The sequence below is a fragment of the Crocodylus siamensis genome, chromosome 3, assembly GCF_052110815.1.
Source record: "Crocodylus siamensis isolate JL-2025a chromosome 3, ASM5211081v1, whole genome shotgun sequence".
Classification (NCBI taxonomy): Eukaryota; Metazoa; Chordata; order Crocodylia; family Crocodylidae; genus Crocodylus; species Crocodylus siamensis.
The window spans coordinates 72,228,458-72,249,656 of NC_143397.1; the positions used below are offsets into that span (position 1 = coordinate 72,228,458).

Below are 21,199 nucleotides of genomic sequence, written 5' to 3' on the forward strand. Positions count from 1 at the left end.
GGCACTGGTCTGGGAAGACACTGAGGGTATTTTTCCAAGGCTGGATCTCAGCCCCAGCTTGCCCACAGGGGAAAGGAAGTGGCTGCAGACTGGAACATATGTATGCTTACCCTCTCACCAAGATTTCTAGAAATGAATACGTCTCCAGCCTTTTTGATAACATACACATATAGTGTGCATACTATATATTAAAATTGTATGTATTTTGACAGTCTAACTCTTCTTTTTTCTCCATATGTTAATTGTCCTGTGAGTCTATCAGTATTTCAGGGAAAGTATACTTGTTTACAGGATGCCCAGAACAATGGGGCCTTAGCCTCTGAGTTCTTCAGGCACTTCTCCAGTAAAGAATAAATAAAAAATGTGTAGTGTATTAGATAATTGCTCCACAGTACTGCCAACTAGCAAAAAATATAATTCAGTTTTGCAATTCCTGATATTTTCCAGCATGTTAGTTACATATTGTAATGCATCTGCAACCATAGCATCCTTATTGTAAAGAGGAAAATTAAAACTTGGTAGTACACAGTTTGCTACTATAACTTGCTGCATACAGAATCCTTCCTACACAGATTGATTTGATTATTTTGTGTATGAAAACACTATTTCTTTTCTTTTCTTTTTTTAGAAGTGGAAAATTAAAAAATCTCAATACTTGTAAATGTTTACTTATACATAAAGTATACAAAGCATTGATTGTGTAAGCGAGAGAGAACAAATGTAAAGTGTTCTTAATTTAGAAACCTCAGATACATTCCAAAACCTTACTTTTAAACTCAAAGACAGAAATGAAGCATACTTTAGGGTAGATTTGAGAAGGAGACCTATTGGCTTTCATGCTGCAGGAAATGATAGTGACAATGCAAGGGTTGTGTATATATTTAAAATCTTAAGGAACTAGCAGCATTCTAAATAAGAGGTCAAACACTTTACAATGCAATCTACTTTGAAAGACGGCCATACTGATAAACAAATACAAAATACAAAATACAAAGGGGAAATTTTCTGGCTGTTCTAAGGCTGAAGCCTATAACTGATGTATAATTTTACCAGCCTCCAGGAAGGGGGCAGGTCATAGACCTAATTTTAACTCCCTCTGGAGAATCTCTCAGTCTGGAAGAATCCCCAGACAGATATGTGCAAGTGCTTTTCTCTTCAGTGAGGCAACAGAAGTGGAGTGGGACAGTGAACCTTGCTCCACAGATTCACTTCAAACATTTATTTTAGTTCATTATTTCATGGATAAATGATTTTCATTAGCAGTGGTCTTATGGCCTTTTTGTAATTACTGTTTTCTAACTTGGCTATTACAATACTCTTAAAAAAGAGGGCTGTAAATGTCCTAAATCCTATTGAAATGAGACTATGAAGATAAACCTATATTCTGCTAACTGTTTATCTACCTAAAGGCGTGCCTACTATTTACTCTAAAACAGGGCTATCCAACTTACAAGTACAGGTTGAACCATTGAGACCACTGCCCTGCAGGATGCCCCAAGGTAAGTTATGCCCTCCCAGGCTGCTTACCCCATGAACATCCTCCCTCTGTTGCACCGTGTAATGGCGACACCCTCTTCACGACTGCATTGCATGCCCCTGACCTCCCACTATCATCACTGCAGTGCTTACCCTTGCAGGCACTCCACTACTCTGCTGCATGCCTATGACCTGCTCCCCCACCCCCAAATCCTTCCCACCTTGCAGTGCACTGAGCATCTCAGAATCACCCTCACCTTCCTGCACTGCTGCACTGCCCTGCTCCCTGGGGTGGAGACAGGAATTGGCAGCCAAAAGAGGGAGGGGTAGGCCAGAGACTGCAATAGCAGCTGGAGCAGTGGAGGGAATAGTGGCCAGGCTGGAGCCCACAGGCTGCCAATTGGACAGCTCTGCCCTGCAGCATTCTAAAATATGTTCTATTGTCACCTTGTGTACTCAGGCAAAGTCTTGTAATTTCAATGTAAGCCTTTGATTGAATAACTTCAAATCAGCCCAGTTGTTCAGAGATTTATTATTACAAAGCACATACAATGCACTGTATCTCACTGTACAAGGCATTTGAAAAACCTGATTTTTCTCTTTCATGGTACACCTCACACTCTGAGGCTTTTATACAACACACACACACACACACACACACACACACACACACTTCATTGATTTTTCTCTTTCATGGTACACCTCACACTCTGAGGCTTTTATACAACACACACACACACACACACACACACACACACACACACACTTCATTGATAAGAAATCAAAGAAATAGTGTATCCCCGAGGGAAACTTGATAACACTGGGTGGGTCTGCATGTGCTATTAATTCACATTAGACTACACGTGTAAAATACTGCACAGTAAGCCTAATTATTGGTAAAATTCTGTGCAGTAAGCCTTCCCCAGGAGCACATCTACACGTGCTCCCTTGTGGGAGCAGATTTGCTCCCAACGGTAGCAGCCTGGTACAAGGATCTTCCTGCCCTGCTCTGCCACACTGCAGCAGCCAAGGGGAGCTCCAGGCTTCCCTGGGTGCCATCCTGGGGGCTGGCAAGGGGCACAGGGCCAGGAGAGCTCTGTCTCCTGGCCCCATGCACATAGGGAGGAAATCTGGTGTTCATGGAACCAGGAGAAAACTCTCTCTGCAGTGGGCAGTGGGCAGAGCTTTCCTGGCCCCATGCCCATTGGGGGACACAACTACCAGCAAGCCCCCTGCCAGGCAGGGTTTCCCTACCCAGCAGAGGGTTGTCTGGGACCTGTCCCAGGTGTGGGGCAGCTACTGGCAAGGCTTCTGCAGGATGCGTAAGGTGGGGGGAGGGAGCATGGGGCTTTCCAGCAGCTACCCTGCTTGGCATGGGAGATGGGACGCGGGACACAGAGTTCCCAAGTCCCACAGCTGATCAGCTTCCGGACCCTTGGGAGAGCCCAGATTGGGAACATAGAGCTCCCAGTCCCTTGTGGTTCCCTGCTGCCTACACTGACCAGGAGCAAATGCTCCTGGTCAGCATCTGCATGAATGTTATTGTGCAGTAACTACTGTGCAGTTAATCTAGTACCTGTATTTACTGATACTAGCTAACTGTGCAGTAGCTTAATTTACTGCGTAGTAAACGCACCACATGTATAGATGGTGATGCTTTATAGCACAGTAGATTTTTACCGTCATTGTTGCCTCTTCTGTTGTAGTGGCCATATCACAACTTAGACTCTATGTCCTTCTTCCTTTGTATTCAATATTTCTGTAACTGATACCAAAGAACGTAGTGACTTTGTATGTGGTCCAAAGAACCTCTTCTAAAATGTAAGAATAAGCAATAACATTTTATAGGCAAAATGATTTCAAGGAAAATAAATTAACACATTCTATTTTGCATTAAATTTTTCTCTTTTTCTAATGTGTAAAAAACCAGTATGAATATTTTACCATTTTAGAGCCATATTCTTCCCTAAAGCTTGTGCTATACATCTACAGTGGTTAGTCTGTAAGGTGCAAATCTACCCTTCCTTGTACTTGAGTTCAGACTAGCGTGACTAAGTGTGTCTCTTATTTTTATTCCCTGTTGACTTCAGTAATAATCATGACAGAATATATTATATTAGAGAACACAGTGAAGGGTTCAAATACAGGCTATGGTGGCAGTCTCTGGAGAAGTAGATGAATGTATTGTCAGCTGCAATATTTATATCAGGTTCAAGTAGGCAGATGCAAAACCAAATTCATAGTGGTAGTTAATTACTTTAAAAATAAAAGTTTTATGCTTAAATATGTATATATAGAAATATATTCTTTATTCTCAAACTTTAGGGGGTGCATCAACAATATGTAACAGTACTACATTGGGACTTACTGAAATATTCCATATGTAACTCCAATTTAAATAAGGCTATGTTGGCGAACGGTGAGAACCAGCCATTGCAAACTACATGTATACCAGTTCATCGAGACATTTCTGAGATACTGAATTGTACTTGTGAAACAACACTCTTATACCAATGAGTAAGGGAAGCAGCTGATGTATGCCATAGTTTAGATTAGGCACAGCAATATTTTTCCTCAGTTGTCTCAAATCTATCTGTAATGACTGCAAATATTTGGTTTGGTGTCTCAAACACATAAATATAAGATGTAAGTGCTGAAAGTAATAAAAGGTTGGCTGACAGCTTTTGTTTTAATTTTTTAAATAATATTACATTATCCTTTTTTAATTATTGGACCCTGAGGTACAATCAGTCGTGATGTTATATTGGGTAAAACAAATCACGACTCAAGATCACAGACTCTAGCTGGGCAGTCACATGGATCTGTCTGTATCAGAAAGAGAAGCCATGCTAATTCCATACAGATGTGCTATTGCATTCCTGTAAATTTTCAGACTGAAAAGGAAATGCTAGTTACACCCCTTTTCCCTTACAGCCTAGGGTGGAACATTTCACATATTGTACATGTGTTTTGCACTCATAGAAGAATCTCTTTGACCTAATACTCTATTTTTAGCTTTTCACAGCCACACTTTTAATCAAATACTTCCAATCTCTAATTAAAGTGAAGCTCACATCTATGTTATTTCCCCTTAATGGTCTGTGATTAAATTGAACCCATTACTAAATCATGAGCTTGGTTACATCAGCCTCAATGGAATGACTGGATTTGCATTAGTGTAGCTGAGATCAGACTCTAGCCCACTTAGTTTATTTTGACATGTCTAGTGTAACACTTTAAAAAATTCTGCTTCCCTTAAGAAGAAAGTGTATTTTTACTTGTACTCAGTGTCATTCCCTAGGCAGTGTTGAAGGATTTGGGGGAAGTCATCATCATCATCAACAATCCCTCACAGTTAAGGATGACTGTTTTCCATGATTATCTTATCTGTGAGTCCAAAGATGTCTAACAAGGCCGATCTGGGATCAGCAGGTTCTCTTGCAACTTGGGCATGTGTTTCTTTGTGGGGTGAATGACTCTGGGTTCCAGATTCAGTCCAGATTGGGGGGAAGTACATGCATACTCAACCCATTCTGGAAAGGGCTTTGAAGCCTATGGGTGACAAGCAGTAAATGAGTGAGAAGCATTATAGAATTGTAGTGTGAGAGGCTTTCAGGCTAGGAACTAAATTTAAGCTGGGATTTCTGCTTTTATAGATCTGAAGAAACCTTCAACAGTGGCAAGTGTGAACAGTGGTAAGACTGCAGAGATGCAAAGCAACCCATATCCACCTTCCCAACCTCACCAAAAGCCTGAGTCTTGCTAGAAAGGAAAGTGGCTAGAGCAACTGCAGAATGTGCCAGTTTGAGTAAGCCTAGCCCAACCCCTTAAAACAAAAGTCCTGTTTGCTCTGTGTGAACATGCAATATTCTACACCAACAGCGTATTTCGTAATAGAAAACTTTTCCCTATTTTTTTTGCCCAGAATTCCCAGCCAAACTGTGTTGAAGTGTGCTGTGTACTGGATATTGCTTTCCACTCAGAAAGACTCTGTGTCTACAGTAACATGATTCATGTTTGTAAATACAGTACAGTGAAACCTCTCTTAAATAACCACTCAAGGGACCCACAAAAGTCAGCCGGCAAATGGAAGTGGTCTTTAACCAAAGGACAAACAAAATTTGTCCTTGAAACCAGGGGGTACTTTAAAACACTTAGAGTGTGACTAAGTGGTTGGAATAGCACCTTCTCAGTCATCAGATTTTCTCTAAATGTATTTGCCACGTCATATCTTCTTGCTTTGACAAACATATTCACCTTACTGATTTTTACTTCTGTTATCACTGCAGAGCTAATGCAGCAATAGGACCATTTTCTGGAATCTTTTTTGTCTTAAGTGCTACCCACAGAATAGTTCTAATAGCAAAATCTTTCTTGTTGCTTATGTCAAAGACAAAAAGAACACAGCTCACAAGTTATTTTTTGGGGTCTAAGATTTAAATATTTCTTCAGCTGATGTGGACTGCAGTTCCCCCACTCTCAATACAAAGTTTCAATTCTCCCTACTCAGTAGGGATCCTGGTTTTCTCTGTTTGAAACCCAAATTCTTTTATTTAAAAAACCCAAATTCTCTGATTAAAACCCCCAAATCCATGTTTTTTCCATGAAACACCACTATATATATTGGTTTCAGTTGGACACAATTTTTTATTGATATAATTACAAATTTAAAGCAATTTGGAAGCTCACCAGTGCCTCAATCGTTATAATAAAATAAATTCTAAATACCTATATATTTTGGTGTTTCATTTTGGGGTTTTTTATTATAGAAAATCAGAGCTCCCCATGCCTCATTCGCTCAGAACATGGGTCCAGTTGTAGCTGTCACCCATTGTTTTGTGGTGCTAAGCAGCCCTGATATGCTGGTGCCCTGCCCCTGCCCATGCCATTGTCTCTCACTCCCAAGCCACAGCCTCCAGGTCCTGCCAGTGCCCCCCACTCCTGACCCACAGCCCCCTGGCCCTGCTGGTGCCCCTCACTCCCAGCCCACAGCTCCCTGCCCCTCAGTGTGTGAGAAAGAGAGTAGGTATGTGTGCACGCGCAACACGTGGGAGAGTTGGGGAGGCACAGGCAACGCAACGGTGGGGCATGTGCCCCCTGAGATTTCTGCACTCACAGCAGGGTGTGGGGCTGTAGTGGGGCTGGACCAACTCCAGGCAGCAGCTGCCTCTTCAGCCCAGTGGGCAAGACTCAGCTTGTGGGGGAGTGCTGCACCACCATGGGCATCAAAGTGAGGTGCAGCAGTGTTGGCAGCACAGAGTTGTGTCTCCTGCTGCTGCTGGGTGCCTCAGCTTGGCTGCCACGGCAGCGTGGCACTCCTTCCTGCACTGGGTCCTGCCTGCTAGGTCATGGAGGTGGGTCCTGCCCCTAGCTGATCTGGCCCTATTGCAGCCCCACCCCCCACCCTGGGTGCAGAAATCTTGGGGGGCATGTACCCTGTTCCCCCCCTGCTGAATTGTCTTGTCCCCACACTGCATCTCCTGTGCCCTATACCCCCTCCCACCTCCATAGACTTCCCTGGAGGGAGTTGCGGGAGCTGCTTTTCACTGTCCTGTCTAGCTGTCTTGTGCACATCTATGCGCACATGGCAACCCTGCATCCTGCTCTACTGAGCCCCAAGCAGCCCCTTTTAGGCTGGAACACCACCAGCCTGCAAAGGGAAACTTGTGATTTCCTGCATTTTCTGCTTTAAAGGAGAAAACCTGCATTTTTCTTCAGCAAGTGGAATACCCAGATCCCTGCTGATGCGTTTCAGTAAACTGAAAAGTCAGTAATGCACTATCTTGTATTGCTGGGATGGGATGCTTTTATTTTACCTGTGAGACAGCAGCATCACTAGGGTGGGGTGAATGTGGCAACTACTACAGCCATTGACTTAGGGGTGGGAGGTGAAGAGGCAAAAAAGTGGCTGATGCCAGCAGCTGCATGATTGCAGTTGTAATCATGTTGACAACCAGAATACACTGCTGCCTGGTGCCCTGATCACTCACTCTGCTTTGTCCCTCCCTACACAGCTGCTGTGGAACATATCAATCTGGACTGATAAAATATGTTAAGATACTTTGCACAACCTATAGGCTACATAATATATTTGTTCATTCGGTTTCTTGACATGTTATAGTCTGGTATGGAACACGACATATTTTAACTTGAGAAAAATGTAATGTGAACAGGACTAGAAGTGGTCTCCCAGGCTATCTAGCCCAATCTCCTGCAATTGCAGCAAATCATTTACATAAAGATTACTAAAAACGTTCACTCTACTCTGCTCACATACCATAACCACAGGGTACATTATGAAAAGAATACCAAAAACAGCACCATGACCCTACAACATGCCACAGGTAACAAGGAGGGAGACAAGGGCACTGCCAATACATTTCCACTGTGGTGGCAAAGATGTAATATTACAGAGGAAAACAAAAGATCCTCACAGCCCTTGCCAATCTAACTTGGAGGGGGAGAAATTCTTCCTGACCTCAAATATGACATAGAGATGGACCTTGAGCAGAAGAAGAATATCATCTAGCCAACTACCTGAGAGTTTTCTAAGTTTCAGCAAAAACTGTGACAGGCCCAGTGATGCTAGAAGTTGTAGTTATGCATCTGTGCCTGGAAGCTTGTCTAATGTCTATAGTTGTTTCAACAAAAGATATCACCAGAAAACTTTGCTTCTTTCTTTTAAAAGCATTTAAAGCAAATAAAAGATCAGATATAGTTCTCATGTTTCATGTGATTTTGGATCCATTGCTGCTACTGTACTTGCAGATGGCTTCTCTGTCATGTAATACCTTTTTCTATCCATAATTGTCTAAGACAGAAGCTGGTAACCTTTTTAGGCTATGGGCTAGAGTGACTCAGTTTGTGTCAGAGATAGTAGATGGGCAGGCACCAGAACCCAGCCATTGCCACCACTTGTGCCTGCTTCAGCCAATTTTCACCACAGAGGCACATGGAGATTGCCTGCAGTCTACACTTCTCCCCGTGGTAGTGTAGAAAAAGTGACTGCTGCCAAAGCTCCACATCCTTGGGTCTGGATTAATTGACTCCATGGGCCGAATCTGGCTTGTGGACTGCAGGTTGCTGGCTCCATAATCTAAGATGACTGTTTCTTCCCAAGAAGGCTCTAGTACAGAGGTTCACACCTTTAAACCTCACAATGGTTAAACAATGTGCTCTACTTGCCTTTGAAAAAAGACTTCATAATCTATATCTAAAGTAATGTGTGTCTAAAGTAATCACACCTCTTCAGTGGGTCTGACAGTTATAAACTACGACATACATACTTTGTGCTGGATGCTAATTTGCTTCTAGCTAAAGATCAAGTTGTTGGTTACAAGCTATATCAAACGTTTTGAGTCGTATTTAATGTATTGTGTACTCTGAGTACCACGTGTGGATCCTGGCAGTTGCAGTGATGTGGTTGTGCCCCTTTTACAGACCACACTGCAGAAGCTGGAGCTGGGGGCTTTTTTAAATTCCCCAAAGTAGCCTCCCTCCCTTCCCCTCATGCTCAACAGAACATCCCTTCCCCTTCTCACCCATTCCCCCCTCCTTTGCCCACTGCTGCTGCTGTTCCTACAGTCTCTGACTGCTCTAGGGGTAGGGAGAGCTCCAAAGCTGCTACTCCTCTGTCCAGCCTGGCTGCATGGGGAGCAGGGATCAGCCAGCAACAACATTGGGTGGGTTCCTCCTCCCTGCCCAATCCCCCTAGGCATTCCCCACTATCTCAGGAACAGACTTAAGAAAGGCGACCTGCCTGCTGCCACCACCGCTGACGCTATCCTCAACTGAGCCCCTCTCTGTGTGCAGCTCAGCTTATTTTTAGAGGTGGGGCCAAAGTAGCTCTGAAGTGGGGCAGAAGTGGCTCTGGAGCTCTCCCTACCTGCAGAAAAGCCAGGGACCATGACAGTGATTGGCAGAGAAGGGGGGAATGAAAGGAAAGGGGAGATGTGCTGCTAAGCATAGAGGAGAAGAAAGAGAGTACTGGGGTGGGGGAGAGGAGAGGATTCTTACCTAATTTGAGGACTTAAAAATTAAGCCCTTGGCTGCTGCTCTTATGCATGATCTGATTGTCTGCCTGCCCTGTGGTGGGGGGAAGCTGGGAGTGGCATGCCACCATCCCTGCAGGACCAGCTGCTATCCCTCACCTCCTTTTACAAAATCCTGGATCTGCCCATACCGGCACCATGAGTTTGGGCACCCAACTGAAATCAACTGAAAAAGTAATGGAAATTTAAAAACTGAAGTTAGGATTCTTTTGATTTGTATTATGATGTTAGAGCCTTTAAAATACCACTTTACAAGGCCACAACAAACTGAGATATATAGAGACGTATGAAAGCTAAAATTCTGATATGAGGAAAGAATTTAACTGCTGGAGCTTTAAGAAAAAGTGCCAAATACCATAAATCTTGTGTTAAAATTATGTGAATTTGCAACACTGCCAACTGTTGGAATTTCCTTGGGTCTGTAGTAATTATGATCCATTAGGCAGCTCTCAGTTATTTCCTGCATCCAAAAATCCATGGAAGGTAGTAGGATATTCTCATGACTGGAGTCATCCTGAAGTAAATTCTTGATAGACGTTTAGTAACATTAGGAATAGGCATTGGAATTATTTTTGAAAAATTAGTTTGATGGTGGCTTGTAATTAAGTCTTAAAGATGGGAGCTACCAAGGTGGTAGGCCTCAATACAAATTTCTACATTGACTCAATAAATAGTAGAAATCTTCCATAAAAAGATTTTAACATTGTATAGCAACATTGGCTGATACTAAGAAATAAAGGAAGAGGGAACATTTTCAACTGATTTATTTTCAAAATACTAAGGAGGTATCCAGGATTTTAAAACCCAGTTATCTCAGAGTACAACTATAAAGAGTTAATACATCTTTTCAGCCACAACTGAGACCTTTGGCTCCCTTTGCATAGCACTACAAAAACCCTGTAAAATATCAACATGTCTAAAAATATTTACTTGCCTTTCTGGGAAAAACCTTGAAACTAAAAACAGATCTAAGGTTTATCCTTCACTCATTGCATTTAACGAGCAATGGAGGAAGAATGAACTTCACTTCTTTTCACGAGCTTTAGTGTAAGAGGTTTCTTTGGAAGATTTCATTAATCTCCTTTCCAGCCTTTCCTGAAATTTTAAAAATATACCAGTACCCACTGAGTCCCTTAAGTGAGATCAATTTAAAATCTGTAATAGGATTCTGCTTTCCTTCACCTACACAGAGCTTAATTCTAATGTAAAAGTAGTAAACACAGCATCACTCCTATGTTTAACACCAGTCTACAAAACTAGATAATATCATGATATACTATGGAAGTATATCAAACTTTCAACTCATTAATGAAAGTGAAAGGTCTTTTAATTTGATGGAAGTGATTTTTCATTAAAATTGACTTATCTTACTTTGAACTACTGAATAAATATGAGGTGCTGAAGAGGAGGAAAACAGCAGTCAAAATTTGGACTCCTGTTTCTTAAGAACTGATGTATTTCCCATTAACTGTTAAATGGATTAAGCCATATTTTGCAAAAGGGGAATAATAATTTTCTTCCTACACACTATCACTAAAATCTAAAAGACAAAAAGTTGTTACTGAGTCAGATCCAGCCCTCAGTTAAATTAGTATAAACCCAGTAATCTTGATTTACTTGAAGGTCATTTCATTTTGAAACTTTCCGATTCCATCCAACATAAAAAGGGGAGGATGGGGGGAGGAAGAAGGTATGGTGCACTGAAAGAAGTTAACAAAGACTGAGAACATATCTAATTAAAGATGTCAATCTGAATAAAAATGAGTTATGGGTTGATTTTTTTTTAAATCCAGAAATGGAAACTGAATTTAAGAGTGTTACTTCATATTTACACTTGGAAAAAGTGAGAACAGAATTTGGCAAATATTATGGAATGCATTTGGTTTTCATTAAATATTAATGGCATTAATACATCTACACTGACTCAAAAAAAAGTTTCAATCTTTTTTCACCAAGTGATGTAGCAACAAGTACTTCAAAACCTCTTCACCTTATTAATGATACAATGGCTTCTTGAACTATTAAACTAGATACAAGCAAAACATAAAAAGATTTCCTGAGGAAAGGAAAGTTAACAAATGTAAATGCAATGTTTGCTTACATGTGTAGCCAGTATCCAATCTCCATCTCAGTAGGCACATCTACACAAGCTATTAATTCAAAGTAGGCATACTACACAGTTAAAATACTGCTCAGTAAGCCTACTGGGGAGCACATCTACATTAGGGCTGTGCAAAATTTTGCTGGCTCCTTCGATTCAACACTGTCTTGACTCATTTTGAGCTCAGAACAGATAAACTGAATCAAAACGAAGGGTTTTCAAACAGCCTTGAAACAAAACGAGGCTAATCAAAACATTTCAAAAGTTTTGAAATGTTTTGAGTTTCAAAGCAGCCAGCAGCTAGGTGATGGGAGACAGGGGGGAACCAGGGCTGCACTCTCAGCAGCTCTGTAGCCTCATGTTGCTCAGCCAGGAGCACAGCCCTGGCTCTCCCTGCCTCCCACAGCTGGGCTGCGGGAAGCCAATCACAGCACAGGAGAAGGGAACTGAGCCTGTGCTCAGTTTCCCTTCCAAGCACTCCGATCAGGCTGGCGAAGGCAACTCAGCCCAGTTGAACTGAGTTCCCCTCTCCACCCCTACAATTGGGCTGGGGAAATGAACTCAGCCCAGTCAAGGTGAGTTCCCTTCCCCAGTGCTAGATTGGGCTGGGGAAAGGAACTCAGCCCAGCTGAGCTGAGTTCCCCTCCCCAGCACTCAGTTCCCTTCCCCAGCTCCCCAGTCTCAGGCTGCAGCACTCAGCTTCCTTTCCTCATCTGACAGGCAGATCAGGGTCCACAGCCCTGGGAGGACTAGCATAGCCCCTGCAGCCCTCCCGGGGTTGCGGGCCTCCATCTGCCTGCCGGATGAGAGAGGCTGTTTCAAGCTTCCCCATTATAACGTATGGGTGAAATGTCGAAACAGCATCAAAACAGCATCACTGTTTCAATGAAATGAAACAGAACAGCAGTTTTAAATTGAAATGAAATTCGAAACAAAATGCTGTTCCGTCAAAACCTCGAAACTCAAGTTGAAACAGAATGGTGCCATTTCACACAGTCCTAATCTACATGTGCTCCCTCTTGGGAGCTTAGCAGCTTTACTCCTCATGGGAGCAGCCCGATACAGGGCTGCTCCTGCCCTGGTCTGCCCCCTGCATCAATCAAGGGAGCTCCAGGCTCCCCCTGAGTGTTAGCCCAGGGGCTGGCAGGCAGCATGTGGCCAATCTGCTGCAGGCCTCTCCCACCCTGTGCACCCTGGGCCAGCAGGGCTTCCCTGCACAGTCCAGGGCTGGCTGGGAATTGTCCTGTTCTGGGGCTCCAAGCTGTGTGGGAGACTCTCCAGCTAGCCATGGGCTGTATGAGGAACTCTCCATGCAGCTTAGAGCTAGCTGGGATCTGCCCCAGAATAGGCTTGGGAGGAGTGGGCTTGAACCTGGTCCCCCAGTTGGCTGGCTCCCTGCCTGGGCCTGGCTATCACCCCACCTCTATATGACCCCTGAGTGGGAGCTGGCCACAGCTGGCCCAGCTCTGCACATGGATTCTGCTGTCCCTGGCCCCATGGAGAAGGAAGGGGGCATGTGCTGAGTGGGCTGGACAGTGCCTACTCTTGTCCCTGTGTCAGCCTCCAGCCTGCTGGCCTCATCATGGCATCTGGACCTGCAGTGGTATGGCCAGAGGCCAAGGTGCTGGATGCCTCTCCCTGGGGTCTGTGTCATAGGCACCTCCACCCCATGCCCCCCCTCCGACTAGTGTCAATGAACCAGTGTAAATAGGCTCATGGGGAAGAGGGTGCTTTATTGGTGGTGAGCATTGGAATTAGGCGTGGGGTCTGGTTTTGGGCAGGGAGGGTAGGAGAGCAGGTTTGTTGCTTTGTTGTGGAAGGAAATAAAGATTGGTGTTTGGAAACTGTCTGCAGTGTGAATGGTTCTGAGGGTGTGCTGTGGGCCTGAGGTCTGTGGGTGGCTGGCCAGGTGCCCTATTGTGGGGAATGGAAGAAGAGTTAGCCCACATGGTGCCCTGGCCCCGAGTGCTGGCTTTGTAGTTCACCCAAGACCTTGTGGGGGAGGGGGAATATTGTTGGTGCTGCTATCACAGCTGGCATTCTGGATGCCAGGCATCCTCCACCCACTGTGCCTCCTCAATCCAGGCTTCACGGAAGAGCTCCACCCAGGCCTCACAAATGTTGTGCAGCATGCAGGCTGAGGTGATGACCTGGGGGATGTTGGCCTCGGGAAACTTGAGGTGGGTAGTGAGAGTGCATCAGTGTCCCTTGAGGCATGCAAAGGTGCACTTGGCTTCAGTTGAACTGTGCCTGTTGTAGGTTTAGCTGGCCACTGTAGGGCCATGGCAGCAGCAGGTAGCTCAGGTCCCTGATGAGGAGGGGAAGGATGGTCGTGTTGCTCAGCTGCAGGTCCAGGACACCTGGTACGAAGTGGCTGCTATCAGGGCTGGTAGGGCAGAATTCTGGAAAATCTGGGTGTTGTGGGCACTGCCAGCCCAGCCAGAGCAGATGTTTGTGAAGGCAACCCAGTGGTCCACCACAGCCTGCATCATGATGGAGTGGAAGCCCTGCTGGCTGTAGTAGGGGTGATCCATGCAGGGTGGGCAGGTGATAGAAATGTATATCACATCCAAGGCCCCAATGCACTGTAGGAAGCCAAGGGCTCAGAAGCCCACCACCTCCTCCAGGGAATTGGTGACCTGGAGCACAGTGTGGCTGAGCACATCCTGGAGGGTGTCACAGACCTCCAGCATGGCTTCCCCAAGGGTTGCCTTGCCCATCCCAAACAAGTGGCTGATGTACTGCAGGCTGGTAGGAATGGCAAGCTTGAGGAGGGTGATGGCCACCTGGGCCTCTGTGGGGATGGTCTGGTGCATGGTGGTGGGCTGGCACTCCAGGTGTGGGCTGAGCTACTGCATGAGCTTGTGGAATATGGATCATCCAGAACTAGTCCAGCCACTGGTCATTGTCCCAGGAGCACTGGATGGTGCTGCCAGTTACAGCTGCTGGGGTGGGACCAGAAGTGGTAGGGCTGGTACCCCAGGAGCTCATGGCTGGCAGCTGTGGTGGCATCCATGTTGGTGCTGTCAGTTTTGCTGCATGGCAGGGTGGGATGGACAGGGTTGCAACCTACCAGGAGCAGGTGGCAATCATTGTGGCTGCAGAGCATGGTGAGCACAGGAGCAAGCAGAAGCCTGCAGTGCTAGTCATTGCTGCTGTGGCATGGGGAAGGAGTGTACTGTGCACAGGCTCTAGGGATAGCATCCTGGAGGGCTGTGCCAGCTGCACTGGGGCAGGGGGCATAGGCTGCTCCAGGCCAGAGAAGCATGTGGCCAGGGAATGAGGTGCAGGACAGCCTTTTAAAGAGTGCTCCTAGCACCTGGACAGCTATAGCTGGAGCCTAGGTCTCCCTCTGACTACTGTAGGGAGGGGAAGTGCAAGGCAGGAACAGCCCCGGACCCAACTGCATCCATTGGGTGCAAATATGCACTTGACAGGGCACATATGTAGATTCATTCCCTGGCAAAGCTTAATCCACCTGAATTTACTGCACAGTAACATTCAGGTGCATTAATTGCACATGTAGATGCACCCAGTTTACCTTTCTGATCCCATTATAATTTGCATGAGTTAAGAAGAGACACTTAAATTTATATTGCACTAGAAAATATATCAAATTTACCTCTGTGTGACTATTATTTTCATAAGAGTTATATCAGATATGAATTTTCCCCATGACAGTATTTATGGAAAGAGTATGATGTAAAAACTTTGTGTATTAAGGATTATCTGACTTGAAAAGGCCTTAATTTTCTTCTGGTGAAATGAGTCTACTGTAAATACATTTTTATTCCAGTTCTTCTGTCCTACTATGTATGCTTTCAGTGTGCATTACCTTGACTTTTACTTCCGTGTCTTTTGCATTAACATTTTTGTAATTCCAAGTCATTAAGTTTGCCTCTCACACCTACACTTGAATATATTCTGAAGTATTCTCTGCCTTTCTTGCTCCTGATCTTGCTGATAAGGCATCCATACCGTCTAACATTTGATGCATTTTTTCTTTAAAGATTTTTTTCTTATACCATTAGGAACATTCCTTATTTTGTAGCCTCCAAAGGTAATCGCAACAGTATTTCTGCAGTATTACCTTCCTTGCAGCTCAAACTTCCAGGTTTTTCAAGAAAAATATTAATCACAAGTTTGCATATGCTTTTTGATGTAAGCTTTCTAGAACTATGGTGAAATCTTGTTTTAAAGTGAAAAAAATATACACTCAGCTATATTGCATGAGTGGAAAAGTATCTTGAGGGCTCAGTAATTGAAAGAATCAGGTCCTAATAATGTGAGTAGACCCACACTATTTGTCTGAATAAGGGTTTCCAGGAAGAAGTTTTTAATATGCATGTAGCAGGATGGGGTGTTAAGGGGTCATCGTGTTACCCCCAGGTCCTTAACTATGTCAGTCTTGCCCTACAAGCACCCTCATTCTCGCCCGCCATGTCTTGTTGGTAAGATAAATATAGGGAGGCTGCCCTTGAACTTTAGGTTTGGACACAGTCTGGCTAGATCCTAATAACCCTGTTGTTTCTGGACCCCTTGACATCCCACTTCACTGTGGACGGCTCCCGAGTCTTTCAGCCTTATGGTCCATATGCATGGCTCCAAACACCCCTTTACCACACCCCAAGCTTTGCAGATGATATTGGCATTGTCCTGCCTAGGCCTCATTATAATTCAGCCCCTTGTCGGCGCTGGGCTCTCTGCAGCCCTTGTTGCTGTGCCTCTTAGCTCTGGGTTCTCCACAGCCCTTGTCGCTGCGCCCCTTGGTGCTGGGCTCTCCACAGCTCTTGTCGCTGCGCCCCTTGGCACCGGGCTCTCCACAGCCCTTGTCGCTGTGCTCTCAGCGCCGGGCTCTCCACAGCCCTTGTCGCTGTGCCCCTTGGTGCAGGGGACCCCACGCTGCAGTGGGCCCCTCAATGAGGCCTCCTCCTTCCCCAAATAGCCTCATTCAAACCACCGGTGTTATCAGACAGTACACAAACAACAGCCAACCACCATGGGTCCCTGGGCTGTAACGTAATGCAAAACTCTCATCTTGCTCTGCCACTTTAAAAGAGTATAACTCCCTCTCTAAGGTTTGGTGCCTAGTAGGCAAGGATAGCTTATGGACTCCTGGTGTCCTCTTTGTTCTAAGGGTAGCATATCTGCTGGATACCACACCTCTGGGCCCTTCCTTCCTGGAGGCTCCTTCCCCATCAGCTGCTGGTAGGAAACCAACGGCCTAGTCCCAGCCCTGAGGTTTATATGGGCCTAGGGCCCTGCCTCCTCCAGCCAGCTGACCAGGTGCAGGTGTAGCCAATTCCCTCATTAACTGGTTGTCATGGCAAACTGCACCTGGGTTCTTATCTGGCTCATTGTGCTCTCTCCCCAGGCAACCTCTGTTCTAAGAGGAGTAGGCACCTTAGTGCCCTATGACAATGCAAATTGAAAAACTGTAGTTCAGGCATTATATGACTATGATAGAAAGAAACTCTCTTTTCCAAATGTAATACTGAGACAGCATAAAAGGATGACTTTATCTATTAAACCATGCTGAATGTGGATAATGTATGAATGAATGTGGTTCTTAGGCCTGTGCGAAGCTTTGGTTGGTGATTAGATATGGAGGAGATTCGGCCCAATTCGGTGACTGAATCTCCAAATCTGAATCAAATTGAATCAGGGGACCAATTAAAAGGTCCAAATAAATTCAAAGCTCTCTGAATCTTGATTCAGAGAGCTTCAATGATTTGGACAGTCCCCAGTGGCTGCAGCAGGGAGCTGCACCCAGACTTGGAGCTGGTAAGTAGGGGGTGGGAGAGTGGGGGGCTGGAGGAGTGGGGAGGGGACCATGGGGGGACCCCTGCCAGGCCCCACCCCCTGCTAGCTCCCCCAGCCCCCCTGATTCCCCACCCACTCCCCCAGCCCTCCCCATGTCTGTCTCGCGCACCCCAGCTCCTGATGCTTTAAAAGAAGTCCCACTCACTGGGCACTTCCAGGTGGGGGAGGTGATCCCCACTGGCCCCCACTACCCCACACTGCATGGGGGGCTCTGCCAACCTCAACCCCAACCTCCCCTTGCTCCCCCAGAAAAAAAGGAGAAAAACCCTGGGACTCACCGCACCTGCAGCAGCCTTGGGGCTTTGGGGGACTCATGCAGAGCCCCCCACATGGTGGGGGGGCAGTGGGGATCACCCTCCACTGGGTGTGGGATTTTTCTCTTTTTTTTTTTCTTAAAGGGCTGGAGCCACGGCAGGCAGGGCAGCCATGGAGCTGAGGTGGGGAAGCAGGGGCTGGGGGGCCGAAGACTCGTGCAGAGTCCCCCACACAGTGCTCCCCACTACAGCAGGGCAGCAATACCTGCTGAGTCAGGGCTTTTTTTCCCCAAGTGCCGGGAGCTAGGGGAGGCGGGGAAGCTATTGCCAGGCTGGGAGAGAGGTGGGGGATAGACCTGGCTGATTCGGGGATGTGGCAGCAGCCAAATCCCCAAATCAGATTCAGCCAAATTGATTTGGGACAGTGATTTGAATCACTGAATTGAATCACTGTCCCCCGAATCGGCCGAATACAAATCTGAAGTGAATACTACCCGCTTTGCACAGGGTTAGTATTTTTGCTCAGTATATTTATGATAGAATTCTGTTATGCAAATAACATCACATTATGTTAAAAAAATTATAAAAGTTAACTAAAAGTCTTAAACAGGATCAGAGGCTAGATCTATTTATATTAATGTTAGTGAAAGATGGGTGCGCAGAAACTTCAACGAAAACATAGGTTTTAAACTGAATAGTTTGGATATCTTTAGCACTATGCAGGTCCTTCACACACCCAAGCCAATTTATGACACATTAAATTATTTCTAGTTACAATTCTTAATATTGTTAATTCCCAGTTTATGCGCTTAATGCCAGCTGAAGAAGCATTGAAACTGGCATAATCAAGGACAAAGCATTTGGGAAACTGAGGCAACAATGATGTCAAGGAAGATTTTTATAATGTCAAAATGGCCCCCTGGAAGAGTGGACAAATCTTGATGGGTATGCAATTCGGAGATGCAAATATCAGATTAATCCCAGAAGTTGTCTGAAAAAAAAATGAATAGCTGTCCTATCAAAGCAATCAAGGGTGAAGATATAGAGTAAGTCTTTTGATTAGGATTCTAACATGATGAATTAGTGCTTTGAACTGAGGAGATTGCTGGGGGTCATGGATGAAAGGCAGAATAGCAGAACAGATATAAGAGAGAAAAATGTAAGAGAGAGAGAAGTCAAATATTGATACTCTTGTCTTTAGGAGGATGAAGGTATTCAATAACAAGCTCTTAAAACACTAGTTCTGGGAAGAAAAATAGCAATTTAACAAACATTTGGGTTTAGCTATTATTAAAGTATTTTAAGTGTTTTGTTTTAGTAATTATTTTAAAACCATGGCTTATTTTTTATGTCTGTAAATGCTAACCTTATAAATAAATGTATATAGCATTGCTATTTATTTCTACCAGTCATTGCTATCCTTCAACAATTAGGAAAACATAGTTCTGGTAATTAGAAGAGGGGGGGTTTTTTCATGTCTCCAAAGCAAGTTACTGTATTTATTCAAATCCAAGATGAGGTTTTTTTCCCCTCATTCAACATGGGGAATAAAGCCCTTCATCATAGATTGGAGCACAAGCTGTGTGGTAGGAGGTCTGTAGTTCTGGCTCTGAGCCCAGGGTTGGAGTTGGAGCTGCTGCCTCCCCACCTTCCCCCTGCAGTCATTGCTTCCTCCTTCCATGTCTGCTTTCCACTGCCAACACCCTACTGCCTGCCACCACTGCTTACCTTCACAACACCATCTAGGGCTCCACTCTGGCCCAGAACACAAAGCAAAAAGCATATGCAGCCTCTAGCTCTGCCCGGCCATACAGTGGTGGCAGCAGCTGCATCTCAGGCCCTGGATCCAGGGCCAGCCTGGATTGGGACCCCAGCCAGAGATGAAATGTGATGGTAAGTGGTGGCAGCAGGGAGAGAAGAGGTGGCACCGGAGATAGGAGGTGGGGGCTACAAGCATGTGGGGAGCAAGTGCTGGGGGGGCAGTGTCAGGGTTACAGGCCTTTGGGGGGAAGGTCTAGGGCATGTAGGTACTGGGAGGGCTAGCGGCAGGGACAGAGCAAGTGGTGGAGGGGCAGGTCGTAAGGGGCGGAGGTCAGGCCACTTGACTCTACCCCTGCTCCTCCCTTCCCCCACTACCTCCCCATCTTCCACTGCGTGCCCTGCTGTGGTGGTGTATGTGTGTATGGCAAGGGGTGGTGGGAGGTAATTTTAAGATGATCCTCCAAACTTAGAATCTGTATGCAAAAAGTTATAACCAATTTATAAATTTTCTAATTACTGATGGGTCATCTTCAATTCAGAGTAATCTTGGTTTCAGGTAAAGGCTATATTAAACCTCAAAGAAAATCCAATAATACAATTCATAACTCTTCATTTATAATATAATATAATATAAACAAACACTTCATTTATAATATAAGCAATTCATAAACTCTTCATTTATAATATAAGCAAGTTCATTTTGTGGCTTTAATTCTAGTTTGGTTAGTTCTCTATTGGAAAAATATTCATTTAAATATTTGGGGGTTCCTTAATATAGCATTTAATGGTTTTTTAAAATGCATTTGTATTATTCTTATTAGCCATTTAACAATAATGAATCTATTCCTGGGTGAAAGACAAGTTTGGGTTCTGCGGGTATTACAGAAAGTACATGAAATGCACAGAAACCAATATATACATTTGGGCTACATCCAGATACTGCATTTGTTCAGGGAGAAATTATTTTATCCTGGGCTAAAGTGTGATTGTTTAGAAACCCATGTCCATTGTCCCTGTACAAACCCTATATAGTTTCATGGTAGAAAGTGCTAACAGTTTGTCCTGGGACATAGTGACATATGTCTGAATGGTTGCCTCCAGATTGCAGCACTGAATCGATGGCAAAGAAGTGGCAATGTATTCGGCCATTCACAAAACCCTGATTGGAAGGGTGATGCACATACATATCAATCATAGGACATTTATGTTTTCAGACAAACACAGAAACACACACACAAACACACACACACACACACACACACACACACACAGAGTGCATGTTAAACCTATATACCTAAGTCTCTGTTGTACTGCCATGGGATACCACTCTTTTGGTATACCAACAGCCCTAACTGCAAATCTGTGGGAATTACTTGAATCTCTTATTGGAGGAAGATTGGGACCTGGTCCTGCAAACTTTCTTATGCAAATAGTCCACTGAAGTCAGGAGGCTAACTCCTATGGATAAAATTGCAAACACATAGTATCACCTTACTTCCTAAGCTTCTTTATAGATTCTCCCTGATGTATACATGTAGGGAATGCATCAATTAATTTTTTATCATTCACATTAAAGTTATTATCTGACTGCATGTTTTCACAATTCATATGCAAAGACAAGCTTATTTCCCCATAAGCTAATATTTCTAAAATTAGCTGATCTAGATATCTGTGTTGAAGTTATCATCACTGTTTTCAGCATTTACTTTCTTTAACAACCTGTCCCCCTCAGA

At 44.6% G+C, this 21,199-nt stretch overlaps 1 long non-coding RNA gene across 2 annotated transcripts in view; it reads left to right on the top strand.

Annotated features, from left to right (window-relative positions):
• Positions 1 to 21,199, top strand: part of LOC149868396 (uncharacterized) — a 119,789-nt gene that overhangs the window by 15,677 nt on the left and 82,913 nt on the right. For both annotated transcript variants that reach the window (XR_016441242.1, XR_016441243.1), the window contains exon 3: positions 1,437 to 1,499. This is a non-coding gene — a long non-coding RNA (uncharacterized LOC149868396). The remainder of the gene's footprint in view (positions 1 to 1,436; positions 1,500 to 21,199) is intronic.